This window comes from Atractosteus spatula, chromosome 1, assembly GCF_055471065.1.
Source record: "Atractosteus spatula isolate fAtrSpa1 chromosome 1, fAtrSpa1.hap1, whole genome shotgun sequence".
Lineage (NCBI taxonomy): Eukaryota > Metazoa > Chordata > Actinopteri > Semionotiformes > Lepisosteidae > Atractosteus > Atractosteus spatula.
The window spans coordinates 49,732,898-49,739,027 of record NC_142706.1 but is presented as its reverse complement, the minus strand read 5'-3'; positions in this window follow the sequence as shown (position 1 = coordinate 49,739,027).

Here is a 6,130-nt window from a genome sequence, read left to right as displayed (position 1 = left end):
GAACTTGAGTGAAAAGTATGTCAGTTTCTCTGAGGGTAAAAATACAGCTACTTTGGAGAGCCACATTTCAATGGTAGCTACTACAAATGTGACTACTGTATATTGTCACTGTGTATGAGATACAAGTTTCCAGACATACAGTAGAAACATATACAGTGTAGTGGGGAGGCTTAATAATAAGGCAGAATTAAGTGTTTCTGAGCTTCCCAAATGAGGCCCCATTTCTCTGTTCATCTCTGTGGTGCAGCCACAGAGAGACCATTAGTGCGGGGTGATTTAAGGTCCTAGGACAGCTCCCAAAGGGGGATGCACTTAGCTAAGTCTGGCTATCATGATCAATGGTCATCCATTGGCGCCTATCTGTCTAGGGAGTGCCAGTTGGACATCTGGACTGCATTACTAAGTGTCAGGAGTAAGTGACTCATATCTCACCTTGATCAACCAATCAGGGACTGGTAGGGCCGAGTAACCCACGTTAGACTCTGATGCCCATGGAACTTTCAGCCAATCAACAAGCTGAAGTTCCTCCAGGTAAAAACAGGCAACACAGAGATTAAGATTCAGATTCAACAAGATTCAGATTCGGGAGATTCAGTAAGATTCTGGAGAGGATTCTGTGGACTGTTCTAAAGGGAATTCAAAGGAGAATTCCAGGGCAGGACGGCCCAGGAGCAGAAGGCTCCCAAGGGCAGGACATTCTCGCAGCGCGCCTCCTGACCATCCTGAGACTCAGCCCGGACAACCACGGAACGGCCAGTGTGTCTGAGTGCCAGAACTTTCCTTTGTTCTAAGAGTCTAGAGCGGAGGTTGCCAGAGAATAACCAGAGGATCCACCCAAGGTTAGCACCAGCAGCAGGCCTCGTGAACAGGTCAGAACTGTGGACAGCTGAATCACTATTCAGAACTAGCTCTTCATCAGGAACGAACCGGTCCTCTTCCTGACTTGCTGGGATCCACAGTCATCTTTTCTCCTGTGCACAAACTTTGCTAGTTAAAGCCAACACTAACTAGCCGGACAGTGAGCATCAGCAGCGCACCGTCGCAAGCCGCACAGCACAGCCTGGCACGGAGCCAGAGAGCGCGGATTGGATAGCAACAGCCTGCAACTGTTTCTTTGTGCCCGCAGGAGATCTGAATCCCCAGAAATTGGATGAGTATTCAACTTCACTGCATTACAGCTCGAGAATTCAATTGTTATCCCAACCAGTTGATATCAATTTAATTCCTAAGAGTTATGTACTTGTTTTGAGTATCTAATGTAGAAGTTATGTAGAAGTCATTTATGAAACGGTCTTAATGAATGATATACTGAACGTATGTCCTCTTGATACAGTATGTGTAACTCTTTGTAACTGATTGAATATATATCTTTTGTATTCTGATAACCCTCTCGATAAGATCTGTTAGGTTTATATGCATATTCTATGTATTAATAAATGTATCCTCGTGTATCAGTACCTGTGTGTGCGCGTTGTTTGAGTTATGTCGCATGGTTGGATTCTAAAGCCATCAAAAGAATCAACTTTGTGATTTACTGCTACAATTGTTAATTGTCTCAGTAAATGCCCAAACCCTACAGAACTGGTGCCTTCAGAGAGCCACAACGTTACATATTTGGCGTCCCTGGGTAGGCTATGAAACGCTACATATTTGGCGTCCCTGGACCGGCGTGGCAAGACTGAAATGAATCAACCAAGCGGAATAATTCAATATAAAACGCCGCGGGTTTCATACACGATAATACAGTGTGCTGAAAGCCGAAAGAAAAAGTTCCCCTTGCTCTTTAAGCAGTGCTTGAGCGTTTTGTGATCTTTTGCGATCTACAGGGTTGATTGCATACTTGATCTTGTGGTTTTCTGTGGTAAAACTGTGATTTCGTACTTAAAAGTAATACTCTTTAAGTTTAACGATGGTTGCTAAAAGGTCTGAATTCGAGTCGCTATTAAGCACTCTCTCTAGCAGCGGCAAGTCTGACCACGATCTCCGTCATATCTCCGTCAGCGGAGAAGCTAGGAGAATAAATCTCCATTCTCTGAGAGAGCTAGCGAAGGACATAGAGAGATTTGACCCCGCAGTGTCAGAGAATAATATCGAGAGTTATATTCAAGACCTCAGGTATAACCTGCAGTACCTGCCAAACGCCACAGAACAGGAGAAAGTGTTTCTGGTCAGGAAAACTACCAGCAGAGCTGTACATGAGTGGATGGCTAGGCAGATGAAAGAAGTCTGTAATGACTTTGAACAGCTTTGTCATGCACTTATCGAAGAATACAGTGCGTTTATTGACCCGACTGCCGCGATAGCCGCCGCTCTTAACATTAAGCACGAGAGAGCAGAGTCCCCTCGCGAATATTACGAGAGACTTAGACGAACTTATTTTGCAGGGCGAAATGATGAGGGTTGCGAAGAGAACATACATTTCAAGGGTTTATTCATTGCGAATCTCCACCCATCAGTCAGAAAGATGATCTTAATGCATACAGATGCACAGACCATGAAAGTGACTGATATTAAGAGATTCGTGCAGAAAGCCTGGGAGTATGATGTCCAAAGTCGCTCTGAGCAAAAAGCTGCTAAAGCGACTGTGTTCGCCGTCAGAGCCAGCAGGGTTAATTCCCTCCTGCTCGAAGGAGCACAGGCTCCTGAGCTGGCTAAGCCCCGTTCCAAAGCATGCACACAGGACCGCACCCAGCGTCCTAAGTGCCATGAGAACACCGGGGGAGGGAAAGGGCTAGATAAAGCTGAACAAAAGGACTCAGTAGCCGCCCGCCTGGCCAGGCTTGAACAAGCTTTATTAGGACAGGGACAACCGCTCCCCAAGGCTGCCGGAAGCGTGAATGAGCTGATACTCTCCACTGGAGGAGGCGGAGACCCGCCCCCTCTCCCTCCCTCAGTCTATCTGATTGAGCGGAAGGGTTCCTGCCTGGATGAGGTCGGCCACTCCCAAGCGAGTGCTGACTCCACCCCTAACGTCACAGAGCAGGCAGTAAAACACAGAGGAAAAGCAGGAAGCTTTTACCTCAAGGCTGCCATGGGAGATGTCTTACCCAGTGAGACACTGATTGACACTGAGGTTGAAAGGTGTTTGATGTCACACGGCAAGCTCAAACGGGTTGAAAAAGAAAAGGGCATGCGACTCAGAGTGGAACCTTTGGTGGATCACCAGAAAGGCAAAGTGTGGAAACAGGTCAAGGCTCCTAAGCCTTCTGTACAGAAGGAAAGGGGGGCCAAGAGGCAGACTGTGCTCACACAGTGCCCACCGAACACAGAAGCCTATGTGAAGATTCCTTCTGTTCCCTCTGGACAAGAAATAAAAATATTTTCTTGTTCCCCGGAAATACAGGGAAGTCGTGTCCCGGCTGAGGTCACAACAGCCTCCCTGCCACAGGAGCGGTGCTCCAAGCAGCCGCCTGATCCACCAGGTAAATCACACCCCTTTTACATCCCTAAAGAGGAGCAGATCTCCCCACCTGGCGATGAAAAGGAGCTTTCCCTGTGCACCCTGGCACCCAAGAGGGGTCAGGAACACCACCCTGCAGTGGTGGAAGGGATCCAGATGGCAGGAGAGCAGGTTGGTGATGTAGCCCTCACCCTTAGCCCTGACAGGTCCTCTATTAGTGAGGATCTGCTTGAGCAGCTGTCACAGGGCCACCACCAGGTGCCCCTGGTGCAACATTCACAGGTTAGACAGGAGGTCCAGCTGGACGCTGAGACTACTGCGCTGTGGACACACCTGATCCCAGATGCCGATTCCCTCTGCTGTGACCCAGGGAACCTGCAGTCAGGTAACATTATTTCTCACAACTACCAGGTAGTGAGTGAGACTGACCTGATTGTTCCTGCCTCAACGGCAGGGTTGCCAACACACCCAGTCCCCCAGAAGGGACAAGGAATGAAAGCCGAGCCGGTTTTCTTACAGCCACCAGCTCAGTCTGTCAGTCTGAGTCTGACCAACAGTGGTTCAGCCAGACTGGAGCTGGATGGTCAAGTCACCCGCCTGCCAGTGCAGGACATCGCGAAGAGGGGTGTCAGAATCCCCGCCTGCACTGACATGGGCCTGGTGGGTGATAGTAAGTTCAAAGACAATGAACTAGCTATCCCAGTGCTGGAGCAGCTCCCTGAACCCCTAGCGAGGGAAGGGGGGAGCGAGCAGGTGTCCTACACCTACCCCCAGCGAACGACTGTAAACATGCCGATAGAGGGATTCCTCAATCAGGAGGTGTGCAGGGTGGACCTGAACAGTGAGAATGGGGTAACAATCCCAGATCACTCAGGTGCTCCAGATGACCACTCAGCCGAGGGTCAGGCATGCTCCACCGCTGCACCGCCCCCTGCAGGTTTCCTAGAGCACAGGCATGAACAAATCGAAAAAGCAGATGCCCTGGAAATGGAGGAGCAGCATCAGCAGCTGCGTCAGATCTCCCCAGATTTCCAGGATGTTGGTGCCCAAGATGCCACATGGCATACTGAGAAAGACACCATGTACACGCTGCGCCAGCTTAGAAAGACAACAGTCACTCAGAAGGAGATGACTGGGGTCAGCCACCCGAAAAGACTTTTGGGAGGACTGATCGCTGCCACCACTGTTGTGCATTTGCTCTTTTTGGTAGGTTTGTTTGTTACTGGCACTCTCACCCTGACTGCCCCAAGAAGGCAGGTGAAGGAGATGCCAGAGGGTAGTGACAGACTGTATTGACAGCAGCAAAAGTTGGAAAGCTTAGGGAAAACCCTACAGACAACTTCCTATGCAACAGGGTTAAACCTTATTCCCCAACCAGTGGACATGATTGCCAGTGTTATACAATGGGTTTATGCTTGTGTGCAACAGGCCAGAATGTTGACACAAGACCTGTTAAGGGAGTTTAGTGCCACTGTAGCCAGTCTAGCCATGGCACAAATCCCAACCCACTTGATTCCACTCTTCTCAGTAGAGGAGTATGTGACATTAACCCCATCGCTCATAGCTCACCCAGAAGGCAATCCAAGATTGAATTCGGTTCCAAATCTTGAGATGGGTATGGCTACCAAAGCTATCCATTAGCTGTGTCTAAACGATTCACCAATGAAGGGTGTAAAGCTACTAATGGGAAGAGGGAGGTTAATGAACCCCATGAAGAGCAGGTGGGAAGTAAATGGCTGGTCAGCACACCACATTTAACTGTCACCACGACTTGTGACAGGCATGATACAGCTACCACAATGCAGCTACCTAATCAAAACAGTTTTCCTGCAAGTTCCCGAGGAGGCCACAGTGCTCTTGAACTTAATACTGTACGGTCTGGAACCAGACAATATAAGACCAAACTTGAGGTCGTGGATGCCTTCAGGTGCCACACTATTGAATTGGATAGAAATCCAAGAAACAGTAAGCCCTGAAGAGGTACAGGTAGTTGAGTTTGCTTTAATGGAACAAACCTCCAAACCACCCTAGCAGATACCCAACACAGGTGTTGTGGTTTATCGGGGGGCTGGGAACAGGAACTGTTGTTATTGTAACACTACTGCCAGGTAGCTGGATCATGACTGACAGTGTACTCTGAATGATGTACTCTTACATCAAGATGTACTCCGGGTAGCATGAATGAGTCAAAGGTAGCATGTCAAAAGAAAGGAAGTGACTTCTCCCCAAATAACTACTACAGAGGTATCAGATATTGACAGTGAGCTTCCTGATGTGTAATTCCTAGACTTAGATAATGTCTCCTACCGTGTTTATACATACTCCAGATGTTATTCATCCTGTTTGTATCCAATGCTGGGTCTGGTATGAATTCTCGAGGAGTAATGTGGACATTTAAGATTAATGTTCTAATGGCAAGGGACATCACTTAACTCTGTTTTGTTTTGAAGGCAACAACGCCTCAGGACCTCGTGACCTTCAAAAAGGGGGGATATGTAGCGGGGAGGCTTAATAATAAGGCAGAATTAAGTGTTTCTGAGCTTCCCAAATGAGGCCCCATTTCTCTGTTCATCTCTGTGGTGCAGCCACAGAGAGACCATTAGTGCGGGGTGATTTAAGGTCCTAGGACAGCTCCCAAAGGGGGATGCACTTAGCTAAGTCTGGCTATCATGATCAATGGTCATCCATTGGCGCCTATCTGTCTAGGGAGTGCCAGTTGGACATCTGGAC